The sequence below is a fragment of the Chrysochloris asiatica genome, unplaced genomic scaffold (assembly GCF_000296735.1).
Source record: "Chrysochloris asiatica unplaced genomic scaffold, ChrAsi1.0 scaffold00039, whole genome shotgun sequence".
NCBI lineage: Eukaryota > Metazoa > Chordata > Mammalia > Afrosoricida > Chrysochloridae > Chrysochloris > Chrysochloris asiatica.
In genome coordinates, this window is record NW_006408557.1 from 19,513,986 (window position 1) to 19,522,890 (window position 8,905).

The 8,905-nt window shown below is 42.0% G+C and overlaps 1 pseudogene; it reads right to left on the reverse strand.

The window, feature by feature from the left end:
- Positions 1-145: 145 nt before the first annotated feature.
- On the reverse strand, positions 146-1,554 carry LOC102823185 (annotated as a pseudogene).
- Positions 1,555-8,905: the final 7,351 nt, after the last annotated feature.

Sequence of the window (8,905 nt, forward strand, 5' to 3'; positions counted from 1 at the left end):
TATTTAAAAATTCAAGCTGAGAAACCCATGTGTGTGTAACAGAGAGGACGCAGTCCCTGGAAGGGATGTGGAGGGGCTACTCCCTTTTATTAATGACACAGAGGTTTCCTGACAGGGAGTATAGCTCTCTTCTCATTTGGTATAGTTATTTGACACCTGTGTAGCATCCTTTCAGTGCCCTCTCAGAAGAGAAGCCCCTATGTTGACCATAGAGGACGTTGAACTTGTTCATGAATTGGTTCATGGTATTGCATATTTTAAGGAGCTCTGGTAGTATAGTGGTTATGAATAGGGCTGCAAACCGCAAGGTCAGCAGTTTGAAACTACCAACTGTTCAACGGGAGAAAGATGAGGCTTTCTGCTCCCGTAAAGATTTACAGCCTTGGAAACCCTGTACAGGGTCGCTATGAGTCGGAACCGACTCCACGGCACATAACCAACCAACCAACCATTGCATATTTTGGTGGTGATGTTAAGGTAGGCCATGAGGCCACATTGTTGCATTCATCATAGAAGACTGTCTTGAATGTGTCTGTGCTGAGAACAGGGAGGTAGTGACAGACAGTATAGGCTTCTTTCAATATCTTATGGTTAAAAAAGACCTCTCCTGCCTCAGAGACTTGGTGTACTCCAAGAGGAGCTAGACATGACCGTGTAGCATCTTGATGGTGCTATGTTGTGCTGTCAGGTGTTCAGCCACTGCAGGTACAGGGACAGATAAGGGTTAAAAAGGCATGTGGCTTTCCTCCTACCCCCATTTTCGGAGAGGCTCCTCCTGACTCCATTACCAATGGAGTTCTCTCTGCTGCGTGTGGCTGCCATTTGGGTCACGTGGTCCATACTAATGTGTTCAGCTTCCTCTGTGGACAGATTGTCAGTTCAGCTCAGCAAATAGCATTGTTGCCTCTCCATTGATAATATCGATGGCAGATTAAAGAACATGAAGATCTGGATGCTTGGTCCCAGGGTTCAACTCAAGAAAGAGGGGACTCTCGATTATTTCACACTTATGGATGTAGATGTTGGAGGGGTAAGGCCTGTAGTATGCTATTGTTGTTTAGTGCTGTAGAGTCAGTTCCGACTCATGGCGACTCTGTATAGGATTTCCAGGGAGTGGTCGGTGAGTTTGAACTGCCAACCTTGCAGTTCACACTGACCTTGTGATCTAGTGCTTAATGTACAGTGCCACACCAGGACTCTGCCAACCCAGAAACTCCAGCTCTTTGAAAACCTGTTTAAATGGTTCCTCCTTGGTGTAATCCTATTCCCTGTCAATGATAATCTCTTCCACGGTGTGAGACAGCAGTCCATCACCTTGATATTTCGGCCTTCCTGCTTCCGGATTAGAGTTCCAATCACCTCCATAGGCAGCCCCTCCTGGGATCACATGCAGATCCAATGATCTGAGATGTTGACAATGACAAAGGGATGAAGAGCGATGGAAACACTCCCAGTTACTCCAGAGGCCACCACGCTGGGGACCACTGATGCATCCACCTCCATCTCGGTGCTCCCTCGAGTCCCATTCACAGCAGCTGAAGCCGCCGCTGCCATTTTTACCTAGGCCCTTGCTTACCTCAGATTTGCAGTCTTGGGTTGCTATGAGTTAGAGTCACCTTGATGGCAGTGGGTTTGGCTTAGTCAGTTATCATTCGCTAGAGTTCATTATTTATTTACAGTATTTTTCTTTTAATGTAAAACTTACATATACTAAAGTATACAAGATTAAGCGTTCATTTGCTGAGATTTTACAAATGCATATACACCTATGACACCCAAACCTCACTAATAAGTAAAACATTTTCATCAACCCATAAACTTGCCTCTTGTCCAACAGGGTGAGTCAGCACTCAACACAGGGCCACATATATACGAGATTGACTCAAATTATCCTCACTCTAGCTGTAGAATTTATTTTAATCAACTTTTAGAAAAGACAAATCCATCATTTTCCCACATAATCTCCTTGTTTTTCAACACACTTTGTTATCTGTCAACAAGATTTCTTATTCCCTTACTAAAAAATGTTATAGGCTGAGCTGCGAGCCACAAAGGCACAGCTGTCTTCACTTCATCAGAGGTGACTCTTTGTCCTTGAAGGGCTGCTTTCAGGGGACCAAACAGATGAAAGTCCAGTAGAGCAAGATCAGGACTATAGGAAGGATGCTTTAACACCTCAAAACAAAGTTTTTGCAAAGTGTCAACAGTGTGGTCTGAAGTGTGAGGATATGCATTGTCATGTAAGATCCCAATGCCCTGGGATTGCAGTCCTCTGTGTTTTATCCGAAGTTTAGACTTCAGCTCTTCAGTGAACATCTTACTGTAATGAACACTGTTGATTGTTGAACTTTTTCCTGTTAGTGTTCCAATACTGGCCCTTGAGAGTCCCAGAAAACAGTAAGCCTCAATTGTCCAGCTGATGGTTGACTTTTGAACTTTTTCTTGGTTGGCGATTGAGGATGTTCCATTTCATACTCTGCCGTTTACTCTCAGGCTCATAGCGATGAATTTGTGTCTAGTCACCAGTAACAACTTTTTAAAGAAACTTTTACCTTCCTTGGAGTATCTGTCCAAATTTTGTTGGCAGATGTCCAAATACTTCTGTTTATGCACTTCATGAGTTGTTTTGGTACCTATCTTGCACAAAATTTTCAAAACCCAAATCTTTCATGGATTATTTCACAGGCAGAGCCATGGCTGATTTGCAAATGATTTTTTAAAAAAATGTTTTATTGTGAATTATGTGATAGTTTACATGGGAGAACATTAGCTTTATATTTATCCTATCATATATTGTTACATTGCCATGGTTACAATCCCCTCCATGCATCATCAACCAACCAAAGGGTATACCCCACAAGCCTGCCCCTTGGTTGTCAGCACATAGCCCCTCTCCCTCTCTAGGTCTAGAGTTCCCAGCCACTCCATCTTTCCACGTTATTGTCTCTGCCTCCATCTCTGGTGTCACTGTTTCTCTGGGTAGGGTCCCGCATTCCACTCTTTTCCCTTGATGGTCCCAGGGCCCTCTGCTCCTGGACTGCAAAGTCAACCACTCCCCTACTTTTGCTACAAAATGCCTACCTTTACATTTCCAACCCTCACAGTCAGTCCTGATAGTAATTATTCACTATTGTTCCACATGAGTGCTATCCCCATCTCCTTTTGTCAGTTCCGCCCAGAAAGATTGGGTACTACTGGATATGCTATCTTCCTCTGCACCCTCTGGATTTAGGCTCCCTCTTGAAAGTTTGTAAGCCAGTCACTTCTTGCCTACGTAGCCCCATCCCCTCCCATTTTGGGTAGCCAATGTCCAAGTTGCCCATCCCTGTCTACCCTGTGCATTGAGAGGGTGGGAATGAACCTTGCTGTGTAGATTTGTTCCCTCTTTTGAGCTACTGCACCCATAAGTGTAGGTCAAGTTCATCAAATTGTATCAGATAACTCTTTTTCTCTTCTTTCTTCTTCTAGTTGAGCGCTGGTCATCCAGCCATTGAAGCCAGGTCAAGTGGGTATTATCTGTAACTGTGGGTGTTCTTGTACATATGCCCTCTCTTCTTATCAGCTGGATGCTTCATTCTTTACTCTAGTCCTCTGTGGCTATGTCACTGACTCTGGGCCCAGGAGTCCCCAGGTCTTACCACACTGCTGGCCAACCAGGTCTCCACCCAGGTTCACAGGAGTGTAATGAATGTGGTTGGACTCAGCTTGCAGCTTCATTGCTGTTTTTCCCTCACTTCCCCTTATTGGTGACCAACATGGTCACCAGTCAGAGCGTGTGTCTGCTTGTGTACTCCCATTAAGTCTCAGTCTTGGAAGGGGGTTTGCCCTGAGGGGACCCGGTCGCATGCCTTGATGTCTCCTGGGCGAGCAACTTGCTTGTTCTTGTAGTAGTTAGTTGGACTGCCATTATTGTTTTGTATTTTTCCTGTTGATCTTTCTTTCAAGAAATATCTTCTGCTCTTCTAGCCACTCCAGGCTGGTCTGCTTGTCCTTTCAAGTAGAAATTTCCTACCTCAGAAGATTCTGGATGGGGTTCTGGATTCCCCCTATGGTATTATGTAATGCAGAGGCTCTGCAGAAAACCTCCTTCACTGGACATGTTGTAGCCCCATATTAGATATTCCAATCAGTTATAGGCAGAAGATGGACTTACAAGCTTTCCATGGTGATATTCCTGGCTATTCCTTTCTCTCCCTCTTATAATGGTACGCAAGGGAAACCAAGATTCAAAAGATAGGCAAGCATCTTAACATTATTTTCTTCCTTTCCCCATTCCAACCATGTCTCAATCCCTGTATCCCAGAGCCCTGTTGTTCCAAGGCTGTGCATATATTGTTATTTACCTCTGTCCCACTTAACCCATGCAAACCCGCCTAATTGTTTTCCCATCCGCCTTGTTCTTCCACTCCCCTCCCCCTTCTTGTGTATTGCCTTCCCTCCCCAGCACCCAAACTATCCTGTGTCTATTCCCTACTCTGTGCTCTACCTTCCCCTCCCTCCCCTCACCCTACCCCCCACATCCCAGTAAACAGCAAAGAATCCCCCTCCCCTTTAGTATGGGTTCTTTTTCTTGGTCTTTTACAGTCGTGGTCCTATACAGTATTTCTCCTTTTGTGACTGACTAATTTCACTCAACATAATGTCCTCAAGGTTCATTCATGTTATGTGATAGCTTACAACTTCTTTGTTGTTCTTCAAGGTAGCATAATATTCCATTGTGTGTAAATACCAAAGTTTGTTTACCCATTCTTCTGTTGATAGGCACTTAAGCTGTCTCCATCTTTTTGCTATTGTAAGTAGCACTGCTATGAACATTGGTGTCCATATATCTACTTGTGTTATGGCTCATATTTCTTGTGGGTAAATACCAAGTAGAGGAATTGCTGAATCGTAAGGTATTTCTATTTCCAATCTTCTGAGGAAGCAACATATTACTTTCCAGAGAGGTTAGACCATTTTTTATTTGCAAATGATTTGCCACATAATCCACTGTCACTTGTCTATTCAACAGAATCATTTCATGTGTGTGCTCAGTGTTGTCCTCCATCATCTGTGGATGTGGACAGCCATTTTATTATAAACGGAGTACACATAATTTTTTATTTGCCCTCATAGTAGGTGCTTGAGAGATAAATTAATAAAAGAATGAGTATGCACGTGACTTACTCCTCATGTGAAGCATGAAGTATTTTTCTCTTACATTCCCCATAAAATATAGAATAAATGTCTAATAAAGATTTGTTGATTGTATTAATTATATATCACCATATAACAAATTATTCCAAATTTTAAAACTTAAGACATCAATCTGAATTTGTTATCTCATACAATTTCTGTGAGCCAGAAATCCAGGAGCAGCTTATCTGGCTTAAAATTCTTCATGAGGATGCAGTTAAGACATCAGCCTGGTCTACAGTCATTTAAAAGTTGGACCAGGGTGGGAGGATCCATTTTCAAGATGGCTTACTTACATGACTGTCAGCAGGAGGCCTCAGTTCCTTACCATATGAACGTCTCCCATAGCAAGTTATCCAGAAGGTAAAATGTCCCATTAACTACACAGGTCAGCTTTATTCAATGTGAGTAAATACAATACAATACAGTACAATAACACAATGCATGTGAGGAAATACAAACACAATACAAGACATCAATACCAGGAGACAAAACTAATTTGGAGTTATCTTGGAGAAGATGGTCTCTACGATTATGTACTCAAAATATCCTGGACAGTGATAGGCACTGTGCTGAGCTCCAATGAATCTAAGAATGAGTCAGATAAGCTCTTCCCTCACATGATCTGTGTGTGTCTTTTGAGGGTAGGAGTGGGGAGAGGTCAGATAGATGTGAAAACAGTGTCTACATAGTGAAAAAAAATCATCATACCCAGTAATAACAGCAAAGTTCAACAAAGCAGAGGACAATAAATGCTAGCCAGGATATGGAGAGACTGGAACCCTCCTACATCACTGGTTGGACTGTAGAATGGTTCAACCACTCTGGAATATGGTATGGTATTTCCTCAGAATGTTGGAAATAGAAATACCTTATAATCTAGCAATTCCTCTACTTGGTATATAGCCACAAGAAATATGAGCCAGAACATGAATGGATATATGCACACCAATGTTTATCACAGCACTATTCACAATAGCAAAAAGAGAAGACAACTTAAGCACCCATCAATGAAAAATGGATAAACAAACATTGGTACATACACACAATGGAAAACTATGCTACCTTGAAGAATAACAAGGAAGCTGCAAACCACTACATAAACATGGATGAACCTTAAGGACATAATGCTGAGTACAATTAGCCAGTCACAAAACAACAAATATTGCATAAGACTATTATTGTAAAAGCTTAAAGGAAAGATACCCATACTAAAAGAAAAGAAAAAAATTCTTTGTTGGTTACCAGGGGTGGGAGGGAGAGGACAGTAGAGCACAGGTTAGGGGATAGACACATCAAAGTTCAGATATTCAGGAGGGCAATACACAAGAAGGGGGAGGAGAATGAAAGAAACACTTAGGTAGGTTTTCATGGGCTAAATGGGACAGAGGCAAATAGTGATGTATGCTCAACCTTGGAAAAACAGAGCTCTGTGATACAGTGATCAAGGCATAGACTGAATGGGTAAAAGAGGGGAAATAATGTTAAGATGCTTTACTGTCTTATGAATATCAGTTTCCCTTGCCTACCATTTAAAAATAGACACAAGTGAGATAGAAAGGAATATCAGGAAACATGACTACTGAAAGCCTGTAAGCCCATCTTCAGCCTGTAACTGATTGGAATGCCTCAAAGGGGTTCTAGAACTTGCCCAGTGAAACAGACTTCTTGCAGAACCCTTGTAGTATATAGGACCTTAGTTGGAATCCTGAGCCCCATCCATAACCTTCTGAGGTGGAACATTCCCACTTGAAAGGATAAGCAGACCAGCCTGGAACAGCTAGAGGAACAGGAGATACTTCCTGAAGGAAAGACCAGCAGGAATAAACAAAATATAAAACAAAATGGCAGTTTGTTTGGCTATTACAAGAACAACCACGCTGTTCACAGGGGAGCCATCAAAGCAAGGAATCAAGTCACTTCAGGACAAATCCCTCTCCAAGACTGAAATGCAAAGGAAACATACATGCAGGCATGTAAGCTAGCTGGCAACCACATTGGTCTACATTTGAATTGAAGTGGGGGAAATTCTGTAATGAAGATATGGGATGAGTTTGACAGCGTTCCATAGACTCCTGTCAACCTCAAGATGAGAGAGAGAAGAGGAAGGGCTGGTTGGTCCAAAGTTTGAGGAAACTTGGTAACTCCTGAGTCCAAGGACATTGACCTAGCCACAGAGGGCTAAAACTGAGAATGAAGCGTCTAGCTGATGTGAAGTGAGGAGAGACATACAAGAACACCCAAACTTGCAGATAGTATCCATTTGATAGTACCTAGAGCTTGAGTAGAGGAAGATAAAGAAATTTGATAAAGGAAGCAAGTGTAAATTGCTACAATTTGACCTATACTTATGGATGTAGTAGCACCAAATACCATCTGAGAGGGAAGGAGTCTTTACGTCAAGGATCAAGCCTATCACCTTGGTGTACAGGGTTGATAGGGATGGGCAACTTAGACATTGGCTACCCAAAATGGGAGACGGGGTGGGGGTTTAAGGGCATGAGGTGGCTGGCTTACAAGTTTTCAAGAGGGAGTTTAGTTTCAGAGTGTGTGGGGGAAGGTAGAATTCCCACTGAATAGTTTTTATATTATCTAGATGGGTTTGGTGAAAGGATATGGGGAGAGAATTCTTTTCATTCAATAGTAGTTGTTTCATAACTAATTGTGACTGTCACAAATATGAAAGTAAAAAGTTGTGAAAGAAAAAGGAAAGAGTAGTTAATCTTACATTCCAGAAACAGAGGTCCCTAGGACCATCAAGGGAGAAGAGCATGAGCAGAATGCTGGACCCTAATCAGAGAAGATGGAGACAGAGATGAAGAAAAAAAAAAAGTTCATCGTAGTTTGTTTTTTTTTTAAATTGCTTTGTTGTAATTATCACTCAGAGACAGTGGTAATTCGATGGTACAATTCTCCCCTTCCATGTGCAATCAGCACCCTCCTGTCAGTGGAGTCTTGTTTGTTGTAACGATGCTGAATAGGCTTCAGTGGAGATTCCAGACAAGACAAGACTAGGAAATAAGGCCTGGTGATCTACTTCTGAAATAAGTCATTGAAAATCCTATGGCATATTCTCTAATAAATCGTGGAGATGGTACAAGACTGGACAGCATTTCATTCTGCTGTATGTACGGAGTTGCCATGAATTGGGGACTAACTCGATGAAAGCGAACAGCAGTTTATACTTACAGCAAGGAATTTAAGATCTACCATAAAATGAAAATCTCCTTTCTTTATTCTGCAGCCACACAGTTCCCTGGGTCAGAAGCAACAACTACAAACTATTTTATTCATCCTTCCAGAGAAATTTCATGCCTATACACAAAGATCTCTCCCCATCTTTAAAGAGAAAGACAATACCATACAAAGTGCATTGTCTGTGCCTTGTTGCTGTTGCTTCTCCTTTTTATCTTGGAAATAATTCACAAAGAGGACTACCTTGTTCTTATGTATAGTTATATAGTATTCTATTGGCTGCATGACCCACAGTTGATTTACTCAGTCCCCTATCAGTGGACTCATCTGTCAGTTTGTCCTACTGTGGTAGCTTGTGAGTTGCTGTGATTCTGGAAGCTATGCCATAGGTATTTTAAATACCAACAGGGTCACCCACAGTGGGCAGGTTTCAAATAAGTTTCCATATGAAGACAGACAGGAAGAAGGAGAGACAAACTATTTCTGAATATTTAGTCACTGAAGACCTTATGAATAGCAGAGAAACACTGTCAGA